Source organism: Rhinolophus sinicus, linkage group LG18, assembly GCF_036562045.2.
Source record: "Rhinolophus sinicus isolate RSC01 linkage group LG18, ASM3656204v1, whole genome shotgun sequence".
NCBI lineage: Eukaryota > Metazoa > Chordata > Mammalia > Chiroptera > Rhinolophidae > Rhinolophus > Rhinolophus sinicus.
This window is the reverse complement of record NC_133767.1, coordinates 6,703,751-6,730,312: the sequence shown is the minus strand read 5'-3', so window position 1 is coordinate 6,730,312 and position 26,562 is coordinate 6,703,751. Positions and strand designations below refer to the sequence as shown.

Below are 26,562 nucleotides of genomic sequence, written 5' to 3'. Positions count from 1 at the left end.
TGCAGGCATAGGTCCATGAAGTAAGTAACTCGGCCGGAGGGACAATAGCTTATACGTGGTAGACCCAGGATTCTCCTCTAGGTGGTTGGTCTCCAGTTTCCCTGTTCTTACACACTAAGCTATTCTACTTGTCTAAATACAGCAATAGTCAGAGACCCAAAAAGGAAAGGGAACTGGCAGAAAAAGGCAGCAAGATCTGGAAACCAAGTGTCCATATTCTTTCTGTATGTCACCATGGCCGTACCTAGGGTCCTCTGAGATTCTCCTCCAGTGACCCGGGACTCTTGACTATCCAGGCTGCAGTCCAAATGGACCAGAGCACACACAGTAACATTTCCAGATCCAATTCCCAATGTCTCTTCGTAAGGCCCTTCATTGGTAGTTTAAAATTGTTAGACAGTTAAACTCTTCATGGCTGTTGACACTTCAAAGTACTCTTGACTTGAAGCTCTCGCACCGTCCTGTCTAATTCAAATAACATTTTTCCACAGGTCGTCCCCTTCTGCCAGCTGGATTTTTCATCCCTGTCTTCATTTTGTCACTAACCGTGTTCTGCCCGATGCCAGGTCCCCAACCATCAGCGATCACTCATTCTTAGGCAGTGGCTCTGCCCAGAGAAATGAGACAAGTTCCTTCTGACTCGGGATTGTGTATTTGGTTTCTTTTGAAGGAAAACATTTTAATTAAAAAGGGAGTACCTATTCATGACCAGTAATCTTTAACTGAATACTTACAACCTACCAGGCACAGTGCTAAGTACTTGACTTGCACTAATTATGTCATTTACTTTTTACCGCTCTTTGCAATTGGCACACGGTCCCCTTTTTATAGATGACGAGTTAGTAAAAGTTAAGAACTGGTAAGAGTAAGTTGGAGCTACAGAATAGCAGTGCTAGGATTTAAAGCCAGGTTTTTTCAGACTAGAAATCCACTCTCTGAGTTTCTAGAACCAATAGTTGTTTTGAAAGAGGAAACAAAAACGGCTTTTTATTCTATGACTTAAGGACAATCTCGGCGGCACTTGCTTTATTTCCATTCATTGTGTTTTTCTAAGAATAAGTGGCTAATTAAATAATTCTTTGCTTTTCTTCACTTACTATTTTGTTATGATTAGGTGTCCATGTCATTAGATACCCATTACAAGCAACATTTTAAATGATTACATAATATTTTGCCATATGAACAGACCATACGTTACTTGACCATTTTATTACACTTGGACATTTAAGTGGTTTTAAAGGTTTTATTCTTAGCTCAATGGTTCTCGGTGGGGATATGCCCCCCAGGGGACATTTGGCCATGTCGGGAGACTATTTTGATTGCCATAACTGGGGCGGTTGGGTGTGCTCCCAACCTCTAGAGAGTGGAGCCCAGGGCTGTGCTAAACAGCTTGCAATGCACACGACAGCCTCTCCAACAGAGAATTCATTGTTGGGTTGCAAATGTCAGTTGTGCTGTGGTTGAGAAACCCTGATCTTAGATGTACCATAATGATGGACAGCCTGTCCAGTAAACCAGACATATTTGACAGACAAATCTATGGTTTTCTTTTGGTTGATTCCTAGAAGGGGAATTGCTGAGTCCAGATTATAACCTCTTTGAAGGATGTTGAAACACGATATCCAATTACTGTCCAGAAATGTAGAAATATTATTCTTCCAACACCAGTTTCTATTGCACCCCACTCTAACTAGCAAGGAAAATTATTATGCTATAACCCTTTGTTAATTTGACACCAAAAAAAGCGCTCTCATGTTGTTTTAATTTGCATTTTCTTCACTTATGAAGGAGTGAGTACCTTTTCTTATACTTATTGGTTGTTTGTGTTTCTTCTCCTGTGAATTATCAGTTTATGTCCTCAGCCCATTTTTCTACTGAAGCTTTAGGGATTTTTAATGGATTGGTGGGGAAGTTTTCCTTTTCACACTTTTTTCTGTTTTTCTTTTTTTTTTTTTTTTAATTTCAAAGGCAACTCAGAACGTACATTTTTGACTCATTATGCATAACTTATGAAATCTTGTTTGGTAAGAGCTGTCTAGAAGGATGATTGTGGGCTTTTTGAGTCTTTCCCCTGTCAGATACAGAGAAGTCATTGAAAGTTGATAATATCCTTTGAAGATGAAAACATCTCCACCTGGGTGTAAACGAACGTCCTTTTCAACTGAAGAGGAGATGAAAATGCCTGAAGTTGGGAGTGTGAATTGAAAACGGAGGACCTGGAAGTTCAAGACTATTCTCAAACTGACAAGAGCCCTAGTCTCTGGCTCAGGAAAAAAGTTGTAATTGCTGAATAATTACTCAATTAACGTCACTCTGTTCATTGCTCTAGCAGAGTGGGTTGGAATTAAGATGAGTTGTGTCAATCTTTTCTTCAGGGAAATTCAGAACCGTACAGTTTTGAGATGTACAAGGGGTCTGACATATGATCCAAACCTGTGTGTCCAAAAACAACGACCTGACATCACTGAGATTATAGTGGCAGCATCTGAGATTATAGGTAGACACTAATGGACCCGTTTCCTCTTTTTATTGTTCTGAATTTTTGTAAGTTTATTTGAGCCAAACCGATGACATATACTGAGGAGCAAGATCTCAAATGCTCCTGGACCCATTTCCCCTTAATAGTCCTGCATTTATTTTAATGTACATTCGAGACAAAAATCTATTTTATCAATCCCATGAGTTCATGGATGTTATTGATTAGGATGGAGGTAAAGTAGACATTAAGTTAAAAAAAAAAAGAAAAAGGTCATCTAGAACAACAGTGCTCGGTGCCTAGACGTGTGTGTGGGTGTTGTCAGTGCTCAACAGATATTTGTTGAGAACATGGTTATAAATAAAAATATTAAATCAGTAATATCATGGGTGGTCTGTAGACTCTTCACAGTAAAAACGGAAGGTGGTAAGAGAATAAAAAGTTTGAGGAACAGTGCTACTAAATAGCATTCTTGGCTTTAGAATTCTTTGAGTTTTTAGGGGAAAAAATTGCCCAAGGTCACATGGGAAGAAAACCAGGGCTAGATTCCAGAGTTTCTGTCTCAGAGGCCAGGGCTCTTTGAGCCACAATAAAAACTTTTTTCCAGCAATTTTATCATGGAATTTTCTTCTTCACTGTTGTAACTGTAGTCTCTACAGGTGTCACTCTGTCATTTTTGCTTTGGAAAATGACACGTGGTGCCTTGCATTTTGAAAAGGTGTGCCTTCCAGAGAGAGCCAGCATTTAATCACTGCTCACCATGTACTAGGCAGTAATGGAGCACTTCACATGCTTTTTATCTCATTGCTTCCTTCCCACGCCTCTCTGAGGTAGGTTCTAGCATTATTATCCCATTTCACAACTGAGCAAACTGAAGCCCAGAATGATTACGTCTTCTAGTGTAACATTGCCTGTACCACCTGTTTGGCCTTTACGCAGGCACTGCCTGTGACATAACCCTCATTTCCATCTTGGATTCTGAAGGAACTTGTCTTGTGTGTATTTGTAGCTCCTTTTCTAAAAGAGATTGCATGTTTCATGGTGGGGGTTGGGTGGAGAGGAGAATGGTAAAGCCTCAGTCCTTTCATGAGGCCCCCACTCTGCCTACCCTCAGATGTGTTTTCTGCAGGGAAAAGAGTTGACCTTCTCCTTGTCTTTGAGGCTGCGTGAGGTTGCAAAGAACAGGGACCTGGCAGGTTGTCTTAGATCCTGAGAATACTTTTGGGTTTCCTCTTGAGAACGCAACATCGCACAATCGTTGATTGTGTGGACTCTGGAAATAGACACAACTGGTTTGTATGTGGGCTCTGATTGTTTTCCAGTGATGTGACTTTTTACCTTTCTGAGCTTCCATTTCCTCGGCTTAACGTACCGAAATCAGGCATGAAGATGCAACAGAACAACATAGAAAGTGCCCAGGTGCTCTGTGAAAGACAACCAGTTATCAAGCACCTACGATGGGCACTGTGTCCCATGCTGATGACGTGGTGGTGGGCAGAAGAGATGCAACCACTGCCCGCATGACATTTACCCTGTAGCAGAGAGGCAGACATCAAGCTGATAATTGCCCACCTATCATTTCAATCTATAATAAACCGGTTCTTTAAGAAACGAGTATGAGGAGTCCATTTAGACTGGGCAATCCCTTGCCATCCCGAGCAAGAGTGTGTTACGATCTGCAAGGTGAATAGAAAGAAGCCCATGGGTGAGGAAAAGAGAGGTGTCAAGGCTGATGCCCCCATTTCTGACAGAGGCAGCTGGATGGATGGAGGTGCCATTCACTAAGAGGCAGAAGATGAAGAGTTCAGTTTTGTTCTTGTTAATTTGAGATACCTGTGAGGTACCCAAGTAGAGATATCATATCTCAGACTCATGAGCGATTTCTGGGATAAAGATACACTTTTTTGTTGTTCCGAGTGGCATGTAAGCAGTCTCAAAGCCCCGGGAGTGTGGAACACCGTTTGGCTAGTGTTTTTTGGACTTAGTGTGTCTGAATGTCCGAGGATGCTTGCTGAGAAAGCAGCCGTGGCAATACCCATGGAGATTGCAACTCAGGAGGCGTTGGTTAGGACCCAGGGGTTTGCATTTTTAAGAATATTCTCCCAGGTGATTCTATAGTAGGGGGTCTGTGGGCCCCATTTGAGAAACACTGGCCTGAGGAGAGAGAGCTGTCTCAAATCCAAATGAGAGTGTCTTTTGAATGTCCATTTGGCTTTCAGCCCAACAGCAAGATGTGCTTGGTTTCTGAATTTATGCGGCTCTTTATTGCTCCTTCACTTGGCTTCCACCTTCCCACCATGAGAGTTCCTGAGCCGCAGAGGATTTCTTAAAGTAATCACACGGAAGAAGGACTTGAAGGGAAATGAGATGGTTGCATTCATTTCTATGTATTTGTTTATAATGTAAGGTCTGATCGCGTTTTAGCTCTCTCTACAGTCCTCTGTACCAGCTGAGCTATGGAAGGGTGCTAACAAGCATTTTAATTAAGCCGTTTTATCTTGTTTATTCATTTAAGTGGTGTCTAGGCTGAGCTACTTGAGGTAGGGACCTGCACACCATAGTCTCATAATTTGCGCCTTTTCCTTGGTGGTCACTCGGGTGCATCCCTGGCTAAGGGGGGGACAGGTGTGCCGTGGGCAGTACCCACAGCTCTCTCTGTGCTTCCTGTGTTGTAGCTTGTGCCCGTGTCTCTGGTAATGCCGATGGCAGAATTCCTTAGAGATGGCAGGCGAGTGTAAGTGAAATGTCCAGACAGCTCAAATTGTTGGATGTATCCAGGGCACAAAGGGCTGATACATACGTACCTCTTTGTATGTGTTGCCCGGAACTCAGATGCTTTTTGATTAAAGCCTGAAACCAAAAGTTGCAAACTGGTGACCTAAAAGGGAGGGTTTGTCTTGCAGAGATGTCTAATGTGGGCTATACCATGTTTTTAAAATTAATTTAATTCCCAGCATTTAAAAACTGGGAGACTTTATATAAAATCCAGATTTTTGGCTCTCCTGAAAAAAAATTCAAATCTGGCAGGGCCGAGTCCATTTTCCCACATAGCAACAATCAGTTGGGGGTGAGTTATAGCTGTCCTCTTTTAATAGGGCTGTTCACCAGTTTGCCACAGCGCCACCCCTCCCCCCCCACACCTGCCTGAGCTTCATGCTCTGGCTAAGTGCTACTTACCATTTATCATCTTTTCTGGGCCTACTTGACTTGCTTTTGTTACCACTATGGCCCGAGGGCCACTGCATTGCACACTTCCAAGGGATACCACTCATATAATAGTCTTCAGTTGTGCAGTGCTCGACTGTGCAACTGAACTCAGAAGCCCCGCTGGCTTCCTTGGATCATGGGTTGAAAACCTAAGGGTCCTAAGGGTCTTTGGATATGTCCTAGGGAACCTTGTAGGGTGGAAGGGGAGGCCCTGAGGGTGGGGCCTTTGAGGGACTGTCAATTTCTTTTCTCCACTCCAAACAGAAATGCTTCCTTTTGGTTGGTTATTTTGGAATGATGAATAATATTTTTATTTTGGAAAAAAAAAAGTTTTATGGCTAAGAAAATTGGGAAACTATGACGGCTAAAATTAGCGGTGTATAAGGCATCCAGTGCTGAGTGCTCTGGGGATAAAACCTCTCCGCATGCATGCCGTTGGCTTCTGCAGCCCCCCAACTGCCAAGTCCTTAGCCCAGAATTTGTTTTCATTTGCATCCAGTCAGCTGCACAGAGCGTAAGTGAACAACTCAAGGAGTTTTGACAGATGCGTATACCCATGTAAGCAGCTCCCCTATCAAGATGCAGAACCTTCCCATCACCCCCAAGTTGCCCGTATTCCTTCTCAGTCAGCCTACCCATCCCCTGGAGGGAAGCACTGTTCCTATTCTTCCCCCATAGAGGAGCTTTGCAGCTTTGCATGCGCCTGAACATTGGACAAACGCAAGCACAGCACACGGAGTCCTTTGTGTTTGCTTGTGTTTCTCCTCGTCCAGCTGGCCAGTGCCACCGGCCCCCTGACTAAGGGTCAGGAAGACTTTCTGCTCCTTCCTGGCTGTCCGCCCCTCTCCAGAGAGCCCTAGGGTGGATGCATTTACCTAAGCCTTTGGTTCTGAATCGTGACTTCTCAAAGAATCTTCTCGGGAACATTTACAATTGCAATGCCCCAAACGAATGGATGGCAGGAAGAACAAATCAGAACAGTAGTTGGTTCTGCAGAGTGGAGGGGTGGATTGACTGCAACGTAGTCTGCAGGAACTTTCTGGAGGGATGATCACGTTCTATAGCTTGGTAGAGATTGGGGTTACATGGGCGTATGCCATGCTAAGCTCATAAAATGGTACACTTCAGATCTGTGGGTTGCATGCTCAATACATTTTATCTCAAAAGAAAAAAAAACGTAAATATTAATAGGTATTGAGCTTCAGGTAATGACGTGACATGGATGTTGAAGTATTTGGGGGGAATTATGCTGATGTCTGTAATTTAGATCTGAGCTGCCTAAAAAATCAGTGTGGATTGATGGGTAGATAAAGGGATGGATGGACAGATAACTACATGAGAAAGTAAGAAGAGTGAAATGTTAAATGTAGAAGTTAGGTTGTGGGTATATAAATGTGCCTAGTAAAACGTGTTCAACTATTACGTGTGCTTGAAAGTTTTCATCATAAAAATGGAAAAAATCCCCAGGGCCCTCCCCCAGATGAATGGATGTGCTTGGCCGGGGTGGGGCCTGGTCATCAGTGCTTTATAAAGAACTGTGATGGAAAGCCTGACTTAGAGCAATAGCCTTTGTGCTTTATAAAGTGCCAGGAGCTTTACATACCCCGTCTCATTTAATCCTCACAAGAGCTCTGGGTGATCAAAGGGGTGTGTCATTGTCACACAGCTACTGATTGGAAGAGCCCGATTTGGGAACACCACGCTCCCTTATCTCTAAACTGTGACCTATTATTACTTCCCTGAATATGTGCCGGGCGTGATGATAAGGCTGCAGAATGTCGCTGCTTCTCCCGACCATCACCCCGGGAGTTCGTCATATTATCCTCATTGTGCAAAAGCAGAGGCTTAAAGAGGCTAAGTCTCTGACTCACTTATTCATCCTGTTGGTACAAGTCAATATGCCAGGTACTGTGCTGGGAGCTGGCGATGCACTGTGGACAGTCACTTGGTTCCTGTCCTTATAGAACTGACACTCTAGTAGGAAGGTTGGCTGCAAAATGTGTTCTTGGCTGTGCACTCAGTGACAATAGTGGTATGTGCTACTGAGATAGAATTAGAGGTTGTTATGAGTGCATCTGAGAGAGACTAGACCGAGCCTTGGGGGTGGGAGGCCGTCAAAGCAAGCGTCCCTAAGAGAGTGACAGCGAACTGAAAACGGAAGCACGGGTTGGTGTTGTCAAGGACGGCCCATTCAAGCTGGACGGAGCAGCAGGTGCAAAACCTTCCAAGTGGGAAAGATTTCAGGAGCACGAAGGCCAGTGTGGTTGAAGCAGAGAGAGATGGGAGGGGTCTGGTGGGTGCAAGGCAGATCCCGCAAGGTCTTCAGCACCGTGGGGATGACTCGGAACTTCAGCCCGAAGTGCCTGGGGAACCGTGGGAGGGTTTCAAACATGGGAAGAACATGACCCATTTTGCTCCAGGTTACATAAGTTAGAAAATGCCCAAATCCAGATTTAGACTTGGATCGCTCTGCCCTCAGAGCCTTTGTTCTACTCCCTAAGCTTAATGGAATTCTCAACTTTTCAAATGCGGGTGTATTTTCTAAGAATGAGTTGTCAGGGCCGTGTACAAAAGTCCAGCCTTCTTGATCGAACAGGCAAGAAAAATTCTCTCCATTATGAGGCGAAGGGCATAAAAGCAACTTGCAGACATCACTCACAACAACAAACAATAATCAGAAGTTACAGCATCCCTCGATTCTGTGTGGCAGGACTCACCCTGAGTTTCGGATGAGCCGTGTGCTAGCCATGCATTCTTTATGACTTCTCTTACAGAGGGGTCCTGGGAGAACAACGTGTTGGACCCAGCAGGACAGAAAGCAGGAGGGGAGGTCAGGCTGGAGGTGTTTCACAGGGTCTCTGCTTTATCATGTTTGGAAGACGTCTGAGAAGAGACCTGTGGGTCTTCCTTAAGCCTGCCTCAAAGGGGCTGTAGGAAAAGCCCAGCTTTTGACAGGTCTGGAAGGGTCACTAGTGAGCCATTTGTCCATTTTAAGGAGACCCAGAGGAGGGATGCTATGCATTCAGGGCTCAACAGTGAGCCTGTGATAGTTCAGAAGCCAGGTTGCCTGATGGCCAGGCCAGCGTGCTCCATATTTCCAAAATCAAGGTGAAAAACTGTCCATGGTGAGGACAGAGGGCGGGGCTGGACCAGTCCATGCTCTTTTGGGGGCTAAGGTAAGGATTTTGATTTTATTCTAAGAGCCCTGGGAAGCCACTGGAAGGCTTGAAGCAGAGGGAGTGACTTGACCAGATTTACATTTTATCATACAAGGGAGATGGCTAGTGGATTGGCATAGTCACCCAGGTGGGAAATGGTGGTGATTGAGTCTAGGGTGGAATGGAGGAGATATTGAAAAGGGGATAGTTTCAAGAAATATATAGGAGACGCAACCAACAGAACCCAGTGATTGTTTAGCTATGAGGGTGGAGGAGGGAGGTATTTGGATGCCTTCCGGATTTCCGAGTTGGGCCATTAAGATGAATGAAGGTGCCGTTCCTGAGTGAAGGTGACTGGTCCGTGGAGCTGGGGAAGGGAGAGCTTGCTTGAATTGAGGCGCTGTTCAGTTTGGGATGCTTGAGAGACATCCAAACAGAGATGCCAAGCCAGCTGTTGGATAGATGAGTCTGGAGTTCAGAGGACAGATCAGTGCTAGAGATTTAAATTTGCGAGTTACAACAGAGATGAGATCAGCTTCTGAGGAAGTGTGGCGGGGGGAGAGGCTGGGGTGCGGGGAAGGACAACCCACATTTATGAAGTACCTACTATGTGCCAGATCATCTCGCACCATGCAAGCTCCACATGGGTGGATGCCCATTTTGCCAATGAGGAAAATGAGGCTCAGAAAAGTTAAGTCATTTGCCCAAGGGCACACAGCTAGTAAGTTTTAGCAGAGGTGGAATTCAAAACCAGGCTTTTCCCTCTTCTGCGTCTAGAAAGAAATCTCCTCCTGGTCAGTGGATCCCATGAGGGTCCCTAGGTTGACTCACGCTGGACAAATCTGAGTACTTTTGCACCACTCAGGCCAGTGGGACCTTCTGATTGGCCAGGCCTAGGACAAGTGCCCACACCTGAAACTGGGCACTGGTACTGGCCCCATGGACCACCCGGCTGGGGAGCAGGGGCGGGGCGCAGCGGGGAGAAACTGTTACCAGAAGGAGGAGGACAGAGAGCAGAAACTCAGCAAAAACAAACCTTTGCCCCTTGGGTACCAGCATCCCAGGGACTGCTGCCTGTTTGGAAAAGCATTTGCTGCCACATGGCGGTTCTTGGGTGACCTCGGCCAGTGAACAGGGGAAGGTCTGAAGCAGTGGGAGGCTCTTATTTCAGAGCGTTGAGCACAGAATTTTGGAGTCCTTTTCAATTGCAAAGTCACCCACAAAGGCATATGTCTCCCTGAAGCGCAGGCTACAGATGGGCAGTGAAGCCACACACACACACACACACACACACACACACACGCGCACGCGCCCTGAGAGACTGATTTCAGACAAGCTTTTATTAGCTAGCATATCATCTGTGCAAAGGAGAGACTCACATTGGAGCATTTGCATCATGTGAAGGAAAGAAAAAGAAGCCTGCCACACTTTTTCCTTTCCTCCTCCCAAGGGAGGGGCCCGAGTGACCTCAGCCAGCTGGGGGGGGTGGGGTGGGTGTTTGCTGTGAGCGCCTGCCTCTGGGCTTGTTCTCTAAACCTGGGAGAGGAGAGGTCAAACCACAAGATATCAGCAGTGAGAGAGAGTCTGGGGGGGAGAAGGGTCCTACTCACGCCCCCTCCTTGCTCCCCATCAACATAGCAGTCAGCCCATGTCACTGGGTCAATATTTATTGAGCACTTTCTCTGTCTCTCCAACTTGTGGCAGAGGGCAAAGTGGATGTCAGTGAAGCATGACTCAGAGCTCTGTCCTCAAGGACTTTGCAAGTCACTTGGGGACTTCATTCATTCATTCATTCATTCATTCATTCATTCATTCATTCTCAGACATTTTTTTCCGTCTTGTGCATTATAGTTCTTGCCGGTAACTTGTGTGATGCCTGGCTCACAATAGGTACTTAAGTACGTATTTGTTGAATGCATGGTGAGGGAAGAAATGAGAAAATGAAGATGAAAGGACTGGGAACCTGCTCGTTAGGGGGCCGTCGGCACCCATCGTCGAATCTGGTGAGCTGTCCCTCCAGCCTGCTCGGCTACACGTCATGCTTGAGTCTATAGTCCATTCTCTGATGTTTGAAACGCACCCCTCCCTGGGTTCTCATGCTCTGCTTTCTCCTCTGCTTCCCTCCACCTCTCAGACCAACTAGTTCAGGCTGCTCTTTTCCTGCCTTTCCCAACCGTAGGCGTCCATAGCTCTCTTTTTTTGTCACCTTCCATACTTTCTGTACACCTGCGGCCTCAGGGCCCTCTCCATGCTGAGGAGAACCCCAAATCATTCCCTCATTCAATCAACAGATATTTATGGGGCACTATTCGTGAGCCAGTCTATTCTAGATGCTGGACACAATACAATGAACAGCCCAGACCCAGGCCTTGTTCTCAAAGATGGCCTGTCTTTCACTGTAAACTAACTAACTAACTAACTCTCTCTCTCTCTCTCTCTCTCTCTCCACACACTCATGCAGCCAAATGTGTACTTGACATTCTATTAGAAACCCAACAGGAAATTCATTGTCTCCCCCACAGAACATCCCCTCTTCCTGTTTTGTGGGTCTCAGCAGATGGCTCTTCCCACCACCTCGTTCCCCAAACCAGAGAATGGGGACTCAGCCTCTTCCCACTCCCAGTGGGTCCCCACTCCTCTGTCCTGCACACTTCCCGTATCTGCCTCCTCTTCTTCACTGTCCCAGCACAAGTTCTCTTGACCTCTTACCTGTATGTGTGGCCGTGGCTGCCATATTGGTCTCCCCGCTTTTGCCGGGACCTCTTCCAGCTTATCTCCCCACTGCAGCCTGAGGTGCTAAGATCCCCATAAGATCACATTTTGCCATTGCTCCCAAGCTTGAGTGCTGTCCACGGCCCCGGTGTGAGAACCCCCGCTCTGAAGCACGGCCTCCAGGGCACATGGTGACTTGCCCCCTCCGTGCAATTCCCCATCTGCCTCTCTCACCGTGGCCCGTGCAGCTCTGCTCCCAGTTCCTTGCATGTGCAACCTTTTGCCCAATGCCCGTCTTTCTTCTCTGCAGCTGTTTCTTACATGGCCCCTCTGCACAGAGCTGGCCTCTGCCTCCTTCAAATAGCCCTCTTGAGCCTTGTAACCTGTCTCCCCTCCTGCAATTCCTACTGCACGTGCTGCTGACATGTCTTTCTCTTTGAATCCCGCAATGGAAGAAGCAGTGTCTTCGTGGCCCCAGTGCCTGGCACGTGAAGGTGACCGTAGCAGACACTGTTGGTGCCCTGCCCTTTGCTTCCTACTGGCAAGGACCTGTGACCGTCTGCCTGCTGGCTTGCTCTGGCCACAGGAACTTACCTGGCATGTGAATGCGGATGGAAGTGCCAAGGAGTTAACGCTGTAGGGACATTGGTGAACAATAATAATTAAAATATATGTTAGCTAAGGGTGGGCATGGGAGGATTAGTAGCCTAGCTTCCTTGCTCCTTGGCTGTAACACTCTGAGATGTTTTTTCACCCTCTCCCCAAGCTCTCCATTGCGAATGTGCCCCAGTTGTGTCAGTAGTCACCTCATTAGCATACCCCTCCCCCATATCATGTCCCCAGGCCTCTACAGGGACTTCCTGGAATCATCTCCCAAATACACCATTGCACCCACATCTTCTCTAGGGCCCCAAGTAACAGAGTGCCTTAAGACGTGTTTGATGATTGACTAAACGAATGTAATAATGTAATACAGTGACTGTAAGACATCCATAAAACAGTAAGAAACAACACAAGACAACTTACAAGCAACAGTTGGCAGTTCCAAAGCCTTTGTAAATCAGAGGAGAAGGTCCCCAGGGCCGATGGGAAGTGGGCATTGACTGTGCCCCAGGCCTGGTTTTAGGGGTGTGTCTGCACGTATGTTTTTCTCATTTAGGTGCTATTTATAGTGCTTCACCAATGAAGGATTAAAGTGGGGCACAGAAAGGATAAACCCACGACTCCCCAGCTGCAGATGGAGGAGGTGGGGGCGGGGCTCCTGACAGTCTGGTTTCCAGCCGAGTTCTGAAACCCCGCTGGGCCTCATAGGAGGGGTGAGGTTTGATCTGGGTCTTGAATGTCTTGGGGGGGTAGTGGTTGGCAAGGACATTCCAGGAGGCAGGTCAGCAGGGGCAAAGTCAGGGAAATGAGAACACACAGGCCTTGCTAGGGGTCATATACCTTGTGGTGGGTGGGGTGGGGGTAGGGAGTCTTTATTTGCAGGAAGGTCTGCATTCTGCAAGGACCTCTTTCCTCCTCCACTTTTCTGGTCCCCCAGATTATTTTCAGCACCGGGGCGCATGGGGAAGGCTGAAGGGCCAAAAGCTGGAACCAGAAACCTCTGAGGGACCTGTGTGCAGTGCCCCAGCAGATTCTCTACAGTGTTTCTTCTTGGTGCTTGGAGTTTGCAAGTGTCTCAGACACACCCTGGAACTCAGATTCAAAGTCACAGGGTCCCGAAGCCTCATAGCCAAGGTTGCAAATTCAAATGCCTGCAAGGGCTGGGCAGCCAGGGTGCACAATGGAACACCCCACTGTGAGATGGGGTGTAAATGGAAGGGCCTATGTCTTGCCTAAAGGACGCAGGCTGCACCCCATCCTTGCCTGGTGGGAGCAGGGGCTCCGCATGGCTGTTTCTTCCCTTCTATAATAAAGGAGTGGACAGATACCCAGTTTTAAGAGGTGCAACAGCCCAAGTTTTCAATATTAGCAATAAATTAATATTTAGAAAGCACTTTGCAAGTTGACATCGAGGAGGTCAGACAAAATATGTCAGTAGGTCGCTTTTGGCTCCCAAGCCCGCATGTGAAGACCCCCTAGCGTAGACAATAGACTATCGGACTGAGATGGACAGACTCCTGGGCTTGGAGAATCTGAGCTTCAGAATCATTAGTGTTATAGATTCTTAGACTGAAAACTCTCTCTTAGGATACTTAACACATGGAATCATTAGCACGTCAGATGTAGACTTTTAGCAGAGCTCTCAGTTACGTAGAATCATAGAGCCAGAAAATCATTGTAGGCAGTTTTGAGTCTGAATCTTTACTTGTTAACCTCTAACACCTCAGAATCAAGTATTATTGGAATCAGACGCCGTCTACATTGAGTATCTGCCCTTTAAGAAATGCTAGGTGAATAAATATACTGGCCAAGTCTGCTCTTGAATGAATCCCCCCCTCCCCAGAAATTCTTGTTCATTTCTTCATGTTTTTATGGAGCACCTAATATGGGCCTCAGGGAACCAAGATAGACAAAGTGCCTTTTGTCGTGCAGCTTACATTCTTGAGCAGGTGGGCAGGCAGTAAGCATACACAAGATTAGCTTAGACAGTATCATTTCTAAGGAGAAATGAAATAGAATGATATTAGGGAAAGTGACACAGTGGGGTGAAAAGATGGGGTTTCCTTAGGCAGGTGTGGAGGGAGGCCTTCTCGGTGGAGGAGATCCGAATGATGAGGAAGACTCAGCCAGGGGCAGATCTGGGGACAGAGAGTTCCAGGGAGGGTGATGAGCAAGTGCAAAGGCCCTGAGGTAGGGGACCAGCTTGTGTGCTCGAGGTGTAGGGAGAACACTGGTGCGGCCACAGCACAGGGACTGGGAGAAACAACAGAGAGGAGACCATTGAGCAGGGCAGGAGTGCACCCTCTTTTCATTTCAGATCAACGAGAAACCTTCGGCACACCTGTGTTTAACCCGCCGCCCACGACACATCGTCCTCAAGTGCTTACTAAGTGTTTTTGGATGCAGAAACCAGGTCACAGACAGTGAGGTGGGCGTTAGCAGTGCCCTGGTCCCAGCATCCTGCACGGGTCCACTGATGTGTTTCCTCAGTGCTTTTGAAAGCATTCTCTTCTAGCCTACATCACTTGCCCATCATGGCTGCCCTGTGATGTCCCTTCTTCCCCGGTTCTGTAGCGCTGGGGTCCTATAACTCCATCAGCGACTGCCAGACGGGGAGGAGAGACAACTTTCAAAAGGGTGTGTGAAAGCTGTCACAGCCTCTGTTCTTGCCATCTCCATGGTACCCAGGCAGGGGGACAATCTAATTAGGCTATTTTCAGCATCCCAGAGGGAGGGGGAGTAGAGGGCGAGAGGGAGAAGGGGACCTGTCTTTCCAGCTGCCTGTCTCTCTCTCTCCTCCTCTCTGAAGTTATTATTGATTAAGCAGTCAGGGGCCAAGGAGGCAGGACCTTTCCGCGCTGTGTGTTGGGATCAGAGGAGGCTTTCTGGCAATGCGGTGTGGCCTTGCCAAGCGTGTCAGGGTCCCCAGGGCTGGAAGGCTTCCAGGCGCTTGGTGCTAATGAGCTCTGAAGCCTATAGCTTTGACCGGAAACATCCCCTGTAGGCTCTTTGTCCAACTGGGACTGGCTGCCACCAGCTTGCTCTGGACTGATGGGTCTAGAGACAGGGATGCTGGCAGCTCTTTGTTGCTTAGCCTGAGGCTTGTGTTGGCCTTCAAGGCTTTTGCCTGTGATATTCAGAGCCTTGGAAGGAAGCTGGCTTTCATTTGCCGGGACCACATGTGGCCAGTGGCTCCTGGACGAGACTCATGGGCTATGGACTCAGTGGAAACCCACTCAACTCTTAAGTTCCAAATGGCCAGAGATCACATCCAGCTCACCCGTGACCCAACCCCCAGCGCGTATTAGGTGCTAAACATTTATCCACCAAATATTCTACTACGAGCCGCTAAGAACTGGCTCTAAAGGGACCTCCTTTAGCTCACACGGCACCACTTTTCCCATCTCCATGGTCACTCCTGCTTTGTCCAAACTCTGCCCAGGTCTGCTGGGTCTAGATGACACTGTGGTTAAATCAGGCGGGAAATAACCGATACCTTCAAAGCCCTCGCTATAGGTAGGAACTGGGCCAGGTGACCCATGTCCATCAGCTCATTTAACCCCCGCCACAACTCAGTAAAGTGAGGAAACTGAGGCACAGCAGTAAAAGGAACATATCCAAGATAATATAGCTGGTGTGAGGTTTGGAATTAACACTCAGGTTTGCCTGACTTCAGAGCCGGCTTCCCAAGGTAACAAATGTAAATGGGATTTTCGGCTTCAAAATTCAAAGGAGTCTTTACGAGGTTAATGTGAGTTCTGAGACTCAAAGAAGGGGCATTTCCTAAAATCATTTGACCTTTCCTTTTTTATTTCCTGGGCACACTTGTTAACATCTTCTGACAGCAGTTAGGGAATGGCTGTTAGGAGGTAATTAAACAGAGCAAGTGATAATGTCCTTAATTAATCCAATTCACTCTCTTTCATTTGTGCTTATTTCCTTATATTGTCAATAGCTCCAACAGGAGGCCTTTTAACAGTCAAATCCCTGGTTATTCCTTCTGACTCCAGAAAAAACATGAGCACCAAAAGGGGCATTTTCAAAGAGACTCTAACTTGGGGTTACTGCTTTGCACCACTCTGAGATGTGAAACTGCCGGTCATAGCAGAGGGCTGGCATGAATTGTGAACCAGAGTTAAGGCTGTTGCACACACATGCGTGTGTCCCCAATCTCCACCCCCACAGCAAAGAATCAGACCTTACTTTGCCTTTTTGTTTAAGATATTATGAGGTCACAGGACTTCAAAGGAACCCCTCTGATGTGTTTCCATCGCCATATTCCTTTTCGCCCACGAATTACTTATTTGGTGTGTGAATATTCCTGAAAGGTGGGGGCCTCATCTGTCTGCCTGTTCCTTCTGTCCTTCAGTGTCCAGCAGAGGCTGGGACACACAGAAATGCCCAACAAATGATGGTTGGTGGCTCTTCTGCTCTCATCAGCGTTGCTATCATCATCGAGGCAACCAGGTGTTGCCTTCTGTCTGTAGACATTGGGCTTCGTCCTGTAGAGCCAGGAGTGGGCACACTACAGCCCATGGGTCAAATTTAGCTGGCTGCCTGCTTTTGTAAGTAAAGCCATAGGAACACAGCCATGTCACTTCATGTTCGTATTGCTTTTGTGCTGCAATGGCAGAGTTGAGTAGTTGGGAGGGAGACGGTAGGACCCTGCAAAGCCTAAAATCTAGACCATCAGGCCCTTTACAGAAAACATTTGCTGACCCCTGCTTTATACACATACACAGGGTCTTATAATTCATGTCAACCTTGAAAGGTGATGTGCCCATTTCACAGAGGAGAAGACTGAGGTCCTAGGAGGTTAAACAGTTTGCCCAACTATTTACTTTGCTCTATGCTCCCCATTCCTCAGTTCTGCAGCAAATTGAGAACAGACTGAATTTTTTTCAGTGTTATTTTTGAACCAAGTCTTCTGAGCATCTGGGGTTGATTCTGTTGGGATCTGCGAGGGCACCACCAGCCTAAACTCCCCCGAGAAGGAGGGCAGGATGCCTGGGTAGTTTGTAGCTGGAGGGGACTGTTACTCTCCACATGGATACACAAATTTCCTCCTGGAGATCAAAGGTGTCTGGAGCAGCTGATTCATCAACAGCTTTGAAGTCTGGTGCCAATTTCACAAAGACAAATTAATTTCTTGAGCTTCTCAGCCTGATGCTTTTACCTGGAAAGTCTCCCCAGTTTCTCTTTCCATCACGGATTCCTAGGGCCATCTAAATCTTTGGTGACTTATCTACACAGGGGAGGAGGGGGTGGGTGGTGAAGCTCAATCAACAAGCATGAGTCCAGGTGCAGTTGTGTCCTTGGTGGTGGCGAAGGCAGCGACTAGTCTTGTCTCTGGGGAGAAGACTCAGTGGAGCTGGTCTCCAGTTGTTGGTGGAGTTTTGACCAGTTCCATTTATGTTAGGCAAATCCTGCAAGGCTACTAACCAACCCAAACGGGGCACATTTCCCTTGATTGATTGATTGATTGATTGATTGATTGATTGACTGGACCTATGACCTATCTTTGTGTTAAAAGTATTACAGAAGCATGACGTTATGTGTTAAAAAATTGGGCTTTGTGGAAAAGCATGAAGTGACATTAAACCCAGATTATCTTGGAATCATTACTCCCATTTGGTAAAAAAGAGAACTGAAACTCAAAATTGTGAAGCAATTTGTTGAAAGCCTCATGGCTGCTGGCTAAGCTGGGGTTCACATTCAGGTCTGTCTTGTTGTAAGTCCTTTTTTTTAGACAATAATGGTATCAACAACGATAATAGTGGATGATACAGATGGCTCACGACATGCCAGGCCTGTGGAAAGCACCATCCGTGAATTTCATCCTCACAATAACCTTATGAAGCAGGGTATACATTACACATTATTCCCATTTCACACGTAAGCGAACCTGAGGTGCAGGGCAGGTAAGTGACTAGTTCAAGGTCCCCAGCTTGGAAATACCAGGGACAGGGCCTGACTACTTCGCCGTGTGATACGAACGCTGCAAGGACATAAACTTCTGCCTACTCAAGTTGTACTAATTCCTGCATTCAACCCAGAATGTCTTTGCCTTCGCGGCCATCTCATCCAATTCCCTCATCCAGCAACGGCTCAGATCGGACTTAGGGAACTCTCTTGTTCCCCTCTTCTCAAAGGAGATTTTTAACTACTTAAAGGAGAAAGCTCTAGACTTGGCCTTCTTTCTAATACCAGCCAAGACCATTCACTCCGCCCCAGGTCCTGTGTTGCCCCCTACTGAGGGGCCAGCTCAGAGCTCCCTCCCCTGGTTGGACAGAGGCAACTCAGCTGGACCCCTGCCCAGGCCAGCCTTTGCTGCCCACTCTGCCTGCCTTCGAAATACTCAGCATCAGCAGACCTCCATTGTCGCGAAGGTGTATGGCGCTGCTTGCTGGCCTGGCTTCCCCTTATCTCTGACACCATGCAACCAAAGCACTGGCCCCAAATCTGGCAAGGGGATCTGGTTTCCAACTGGACTTTGGTTTCCTGCCCGTTGACCCCACTTCCTGAGGAAGCCATTGACAACGGTCAATTGAGACCAGTTACTTAGCATTTCTGGTTCTTTCCTGGTCTTTTCTCTTCTCCTATCCTCAGCTTGTCTACCCTACCTCCTGGCATTTGCCCAGCCCCCAAATCCTCCACTTGTGTGAGTCATTCTTTACAAGCTATACCTTTGAGCAAAATGGGGGATGAATCCATGGGAATTGCCCATAGGGATGAAAGCAGTTTTCAGAGTTGCAGAGAGAAGAGTCGCAGGCAGGACACGTTGCAGACGTCTCTGTGTTCTCTCTGCCTCCATCACAGTCATTTCCTGCCCAGCGCAGGCACTGCAACGGGTAATATTTCCAAACGATACCTCTGTTTACAATCCTTTATTGATTCCCAGGTGCCTGTCAACTTTGGTTATACAAGTTTGATGGGCATTCATCAGTAGGGTGAGGTCTCTGCTTGACTGGAGTCGTGGTTGTGGAGCTGGAATCTCACTGCCAGGCACCTTCTGTCAAATGCCAATGAAGGAGGCAGATACTGGGGGACGGACGTCTGGGTGCCAGACTGTGGGATCCTGTGGGACTTTACCTGGACGGGCTTTTATTGAATAGTAACTATGAGCCAGGCCCTGTGCTGGGGCTTCACTGCCCGTCTCTTTTATGCTCAGTGTCACGGTGGGGTTGGTGCCAGTCTTTGTAGAGGATTCTTTAAAACTCAGCACAGCGTCATCTCCTCTTGGAATGTTCTTTGAACCTCCAAGTATATGTGATATCCCAAGTATATGTGATACCCCACATTTTATTTGTCATAATACCTGTAGCATTGTATTGTAATCGCCGGTTTATTAAAGAAAATTATAACGGCAAGGGCCAGTGCTTCTTTCTAAATTTTCTGAGATGAATGATATTTAAAATTGGGTCCCATCACTTGTAATTGTTAGAAATGGGAATTCAGGACATGGCTCAGACCTACTGAATCGGAGACTCTGGGCGTGGGGCCAGCAGTCTGTTTTTAACGAGCCCTGTGTGGGATCCTGTGCTCAGACTGGAAAACCACGGCCCTGACCACTCGTCCTCACATTTGGCTATGTCCTGGGACCCCGGGGGAAGCTTCAGAAAATAGGGACGGCTTGGTCCCATCTCCAGAGGTTCTTACTTGATTGTTGAGGGGTGTGGCCTGAGCTTAACTCCAGACGAGTCTCGTGTGTAGCCCCGGTGAGAACCACCAACGTGGAGTCTCACTCAAATAGGCACTCACCATGCATTTACTGACTAGTAGAAAGTGGTGGGTCAGTGCCTTTTTGGGAGTCAGACAGACACAGGTGACACCCCGACCTCCATCTTCCTGACTGTGGGTCAGTTGTTTTTTTTTTTCTCTGTGGCTGACTTATTTCACTCAGCATAATGCCCTCCAGGTTCGTCCATGTTGTCACACATGGCAGGATTGCCTTCTTTTTTTAAGGCGGCATAATATTCCATTGGATGTAGATACCACATTTTCTTTATCCATGCATCTGTCAGTGGACATTTAGATCGTTTGCATATCTTGGCTATTGTGAATGGTGCTGCAGTCGACGTGGGAGAGCAGATATGTCTCTGAGATCCTGATTTCAATTTTTTTTCTTTCGGGTATAATACCTAAAAGTGGGGTTGCTGGATCATACAGTAATTCTGTTTTTAAGGTTTTTGAGGAACCTCTCTGCTGTTTTCCATAGTGACTATGCCATTGTATATTCACTGTGTATCAGTTCTTAACGTCGTTAAGTCTTAATGTCCCTACCTGTGAATAGAAGCAATGGGTATCGTCTCATAGGATGATTTATATAACTACCTATTAATGCCCATAAAGCACCTGACACATGGAAAACTTCCAATTAGCTATGATAATTAGTGTTAGCTCCATTTTGTGGAGAAGAATGTGAAGGTCAGAGACTTTTTGGACAAGGAAAGAGGAAATCAGTTCCCCTCCTGGGTCAGAGTCAAAACTTTAAATTTTAGGTTTGACAGCCCTTGGCTTTGACTGGAAGGAACCGTAATAAATACCTGAGTCTCATGGTCTGGGTGATACTTGAAGAGACTTCCCCTCTCCATCTCAACCTCTGTGCCCAAGCCTTTGGGGGCTATAACTCATCTATTGAACAGCAAAACATTCAGGTATCCTTAGGTTTTCTGTTCTCAATACTGAGTGATACTATTTGTTGTCAAGTGTTGTGTGAAGAATTTCCAGCTTTCTTTGGAAACTAGCCAACACTTAACGGATGTTATTACATGGAAGATGGATTCCATCAATATTCTTTCTGTTATAAGCAGTAGCAGTAAAACCCATGTCAAACTTGCTTCAACAGTTAATGGTATTGTTGAGGTTATGTAACAAAAAATTCCAGGAATTCAGCTAGACGCAAGTACTCAAAAGAGGTTGTTATGAAGTCTGCCTTTTGTTTCGTATAAAGTGTAACATACACTTAGCATATAACTCAGAATTTCCACTTCTGGGTATTTATCCAAGAGAATTGAAAATTAAAATGATATTGACCCAAATCTGCACCAGTATTCACAGAAGCTTTATTCATGATAGCCAAAAACTGGAAAAAACTCACATGTTTATCAGTAGGAGAATGAATGAACAAACTGTGGTATATCCACACAATGGAATAATTCTCAGCAAGAAAAAAGAATGAATATTGATCCATGCAAAACATAGTTAAATCTCAAAAGTGTTATGTTGCATGAAAGAAGCCAGGCATATATTGTATGATTTTATTATATGAGATTCTAAGGAGGTAAAGCTATTGTGATAGAAGATTAGACCAGTGGTTGCCTGGGGTTGGGATGGAGTAATTGACTACAAATAGGAAACTCCATGGCAACTTATACGTGTACCACAGGCAACACTGGTGTTCAGAGGAAGCATGCCAGTGTGGAATGCATGGGGACCCTGGAGTCTGGGTTTGAATCTTAGCTTGACCACTCACTGGGTCTCTGAACCTCAATATGTTCACTTTTAAAATGGGAGAAAGAATATCTGCGTCATAAGGTGAAGGCCAGGCTCACATGAGATAGTTCTGTGATCACATTTGTCCCGGAAACATGAATTTGTTCCAATGAGATCGATATATTAGGAAATAATTTGACCTTAATGTGAATTTCACATTTGCTGATGTGCAATTTCATCAGGGACAAACAGTAGGTGAATGAAGAAAATTGCTCTCAGCTAAACTGAGCCATGGAGTTTCCTGTGTTTGTTTGTTTTTAAATGTGTCCTTGATAGAGATTTTGAGTATTGTGCCCCCATTTGCGCATCCGCTCTGTAGTTTTTGTCACACAGCTTTGCATAGTGCCGTGTGTTTTAAGAAGAGATAGGTTGTGTTATAGCAGAACTGACTGTACAATGCCTAGCATAGCGCATAGTACAGAGTAAACATTAGCGTGCCCTCATCCCCTCACTTTTCATCCTCATATGGGAACAAGTGGAAAGACCTGAATCGTGACGCTTGATTGTCAGTAAGAGAAACTACTTGAGCTTTATAGGTAGAAAAGAGGAATTTACTAGAATTCTATAGGGATTTCTCTTGGACAGGAATGTAACTTGGTTTCAGGGAAGACATCGTTATGACCTTTGGTTGTAAGAAACAGAAAACACAACTCATACTTTTTAAGACCAAAAAAAAAAAAAAAAAAAGCTTATTAGCTTGGAACTAAAAAGTTCCTCGAAAGTTTGCTTCGGTCACAGCTGGATCAGGGAACTAAAGCCATGCTCTGTCACTGGGACTTAAGTTTCCATCTCTCACCCCTGCCTTCGGTCATGTTGGCTCTATTTTCAGGCAGGCTGTATCCTCTTGTGGCAAGATGGTGGCCAGCAATTGCTGGCTCATACCACATAGCTTCAAGCCCAGTGCAAGAGAGAGGCTGCTGCTTTCTTCTAGTCTCATCTGCCTCAATTCTGAGATTTACTGGCTCCACTTGAGTCATATTACCATCCCTGAAATTATCATGGTTGCCTGAGGGATGTCATGCCCAGTGTCATACCTCCATTGGCACTGGGGTATGAGCTGTACTTATGCAAATAACCTGGACTGAGAGTGGGATGAGAGATGGTTTTTCAAAGGGAATTCAAAGTAATAGTCCCTGAATGAGGAGGAATGAATACTGGATGGGCAAAAATAACAAAGTTCCACTATAAGAAGTCACCCAAATTAGGGATACAGAAGCCAGTTAGATTTCCTTCACTGCTCTATGTTTTATTGTTTTCTTTTTCTGAAACCTTTCTTTCTCTGCTTTTGTGGTCCTCATAGTGGGCAGACTCTGCCAACCACACACTTCCCAAACTATTACAGAGCCAGCCACCAGAGAGGAATGACTATCTCAATTCCAAAATTTAAAGGAAGGATTCTGACCACATTGGACCCGGGGCCCACTCACATTCAGATAACCTGACTCAGGCATGGGATGCTGCTGTTTCATTGGATAGACTGCCGGGAGTCCACTGTTATGTCTGTAGATGGGGAAACCAACAGGTATGGTCACGGTGGCTGTCAGACTGCCTGGTAGGTGCCCATAACTGGGCAGGTCTAATCAACCTGCTCCAACCCACCTCCACTGTTCAGGACCACGTCCAAGGTGGCTCCAACCATGGTTGATAAAGTGAAGGCGGCTTATTAAGATATGCCAGCTAAAGCCAAAGTCTTCACCTCCCCCATGCAGGGAATTAGTCTGCTTAGCTCCTTGGGATGGAGCCCATTTAGAAGGAGAGAGGGGAACACAGAGGGATGGAGTTGGTGGGGGGCAGGGGCAGTCAGCCGCAGCAGCACATTCTTACAAATGACCCAACTTCACAGCTTCTGTTGCACCTCCTGGCTCTGCTAGCCTTGCTCATGACCAGCAATGCTGACTCACATATTATAGAAGTCAGGTCATTTGGGATGTTCTTTCTTGGGAGGAAGGAAATTGGACCATAGATATTTAGCCTCTGTCCAGAATTAGTGAGACAGGAGGGCAGGAAGTAATTTAAGTTTATCTTTTTGGTCCACTTAGAGATTGTTTTGTGTGGAAGATTATCACAAGAGACCCAATTCTTCAGTCCTCCCTGGATGCACACTCTTTGCCACATGACTTAGTTTCTGTCACCAAAGAGGTGAAACTATTTTCTCACCTCTTGAATTTGGTCTGGCCTGTGATTTTCTATTGACCAATTAAATATAGTAGAAGGGACTGTGAGCTGAAGAGCCCTTGTGTGTTTCATCTTACTCTCTTCCACTTCCACCATTGCCCAGACTACCCGCTGGACGATGAGAGACGTGAAACAGACTCGGGGTACCCTGTCACCCCATCTGAGGTTATCCTAGATTAGTCAACAGTCAGCCGGTCCCAGCAGTTTTTTTTTTTTATAAAGTTAAATCTACACTTACCATATGACTCACCAATTACACTCCTAGGTATTTAAAAGACATGTAAACATGTCCATGCAAAAAGACTTGTACACAAATGTCCCTAACGGCTTTCTTCATAATAGCTGTAAACTGGAAACATCTCCCAAGTCCGTCTAGATAGGCGAGTGAGTAAACTACTCATGGAATGTTACTTAACGATAAAAATGAAGAAACTACTGACATGTGCATTAGTATGTATGAATTCTGAAGAAATTATGGTGAGAGAGCGAAGGCAGATATAAATGAGTACATAGCAGGTAATTCCATTTACATGAAGTCTAGAACTGACAAATCAAATCTGCAGTGACTGAAGGGAAATAAATTTTTTTCTGTGGCTGAGGTGGGACATTTATTAAGATCGGACCTAAGGGGACTTTTGAGGATGATGGAAATGTTCTGTATCTGAGTGTTGATGGTTAAACTGGTGTATAAATTTGTCAAAGCCATCAAAATATACAATTAAAATGGGTGCATTTAATTGTATATAAATTATACTCAGTAAAGTTGATTTTCAAAGAGACTTAAAATTATGTCTTCTGAAAGTCATATGGTTAGAAGTTCCTGGGAGATTGTGGATGGTTTCGCATAATGAGCTTCCTGAAAATAGGAGAAAAAAAGCCCCCAGCTGCCAAAGACAATTCAGAACCACGGACAGAACTTCAGTATTAAATGATGAAGTGCCTGGAAAGCAGTTAGCACAGAGCCTGGCGACAAAGTAAGCACTCACTATAAAGCAGTTCAAAAATCCCTTTAATGAATGCCTACTATGTGCCAAGTATCACGTAAGACCCTATTTATATGCATTATTTCATTTTTTCCTCACCAGCCACTATTATTATCCTTCCCTTGCAGTTGAGAAATCAAGCATTTTCCTCAGTGCCATTTTATAAGGAAAAGAAAAGCAGGAAACAATGAAACACAGTTCTCTCTCTCTCTCTCTCTCTCTCTCTCTCTCTCTCTCTCACACACACACACACACACACACACACCCGTTAAACTTTAAAATGTTGGTCCCAGGTCCTGAAAGGGGGAAGGGCGTTCTTGCATCTCTTGTGTAACCACGTTCTGCTTCCAGGGCGGGCGTCCGAAGGCAGAGCAGTCGGCAGGCAGGCAGGTGTATGTGCCATGATGTGGCGGAGCTATAGGTACATTTCCCCCGAGCCTCTGGCAGGTCGTTTTTTACATGCAAAATTACTTGTCAGGCAGAATTTTTTCTCCCTTAGTTCTCATAGGATAGAAACAAGACTGTTACATAACACTCATCAGCTGTGTTGGTTTTGCACAGCATCTGACCAAGATTGGGGGGGGGGCAGCAGCAAGAGACGATGCAAGTTATAGCTAAGAGAGCCTCGAAGGCTGAGATTCTGTGCAGGCGTCTGTGTGAGAAAACCCTTCTTAGAGGAGAGTGGGCAGAGGTCCTGGCCTGCCAGCCTCGCCTCCCGTCCACACTGTTGTCACTGTCATGCCAGCCCCCATCTCACGCCTGAACTCCACAAGGAGCCTCCTAACTTCTCTTTCTACTTCCAGTCTTTCCCAGGGGTGAGCCTAGAGCCTTGTAGGCATATACCGGGGGTGCCAAAAAAATGTAGACACATGACTTGGATTCACCTTTTGTGATCGGTATATATTGAGTATTACAATTTTAATAGTTTTTTTCTTTCTTAAAATGCATATACATTTGTTGGGCACCCTCTATATATCTGATTTTTTTCACTGCCCCCTTTCAAATGTACTAAACATTCCCCCAAACTGGTCTTGCTCGTGTAGAGTCCTCCATAAGCGTCAAGTATCATTGAAAACATGGGCTCTGCTGCTTCACCCGTCTCTTTCCTTGCTGCAGCCTCGAGCCTCAGCCTGTTGCCCTGTTTGGAGGTCCCTGAATGCACCACGCTATGCTGAATTTTGCCCACCTGGTTCCTTCTACCTGAGTGACCTCTCCTGTCTCAATTCTCTCTCGAGCTCCCAAATAACCTCAAATCAGTCACTCAGGTGTCAGCGTCTCTCAGCAGCTTTCTCCTCTTTCTTCCCCCACGACACTGCCAGCTGGTTTACAGATCGCTTCTCTAAACCCCGTGCTCCTACAGTACCCATTATAATCCCCTATTAAAACATTCACAAGGTAACAATACATTGGTCTGTTTAATCCTTCTCCAGTTTGCCTTCTTTTCTCCATTCTCTCGCTTTCCTTCAGAGCAGCTGGGGTAACCGTGCGGCCCACAAGCCCCTGCCCCCAACTCCAGCCTCATCATGAACGTGTCCCTGCTCTTGTTCACTCTGTTCCAACGACCCTGGCTTTTTCTGCGGTCCTCCAAAGGGCGCCATACCAGGGCCTTTGCACATGCGTTCCCACTCACTGGCATGCCTCATCATGCCCCGTAGTTGCCCATCTCATAGTTAACCCACATACATCCTTCAGAGTTCGGCTCCATCATTTTCCCTGGGACGCCTTCTCCCAGCTTTACCATCACCCGACATGT

The 26,562-nt window shown here is 46.2% G+C and overlaps 1 protein-coding gene across 2 annotated transcripts in view; it reads left to right on the top strand.

Moving 5' to 3' along the window:
- Positions 1-26,562, top strand: part of SHISA9 (shisa family member 9) — a 219,742-nt gene that overhangs the window by 62,625 nt on the left and 130,555 nt on the right. The gene's annotated exons all lie outside the window — the stretch shown is intronic.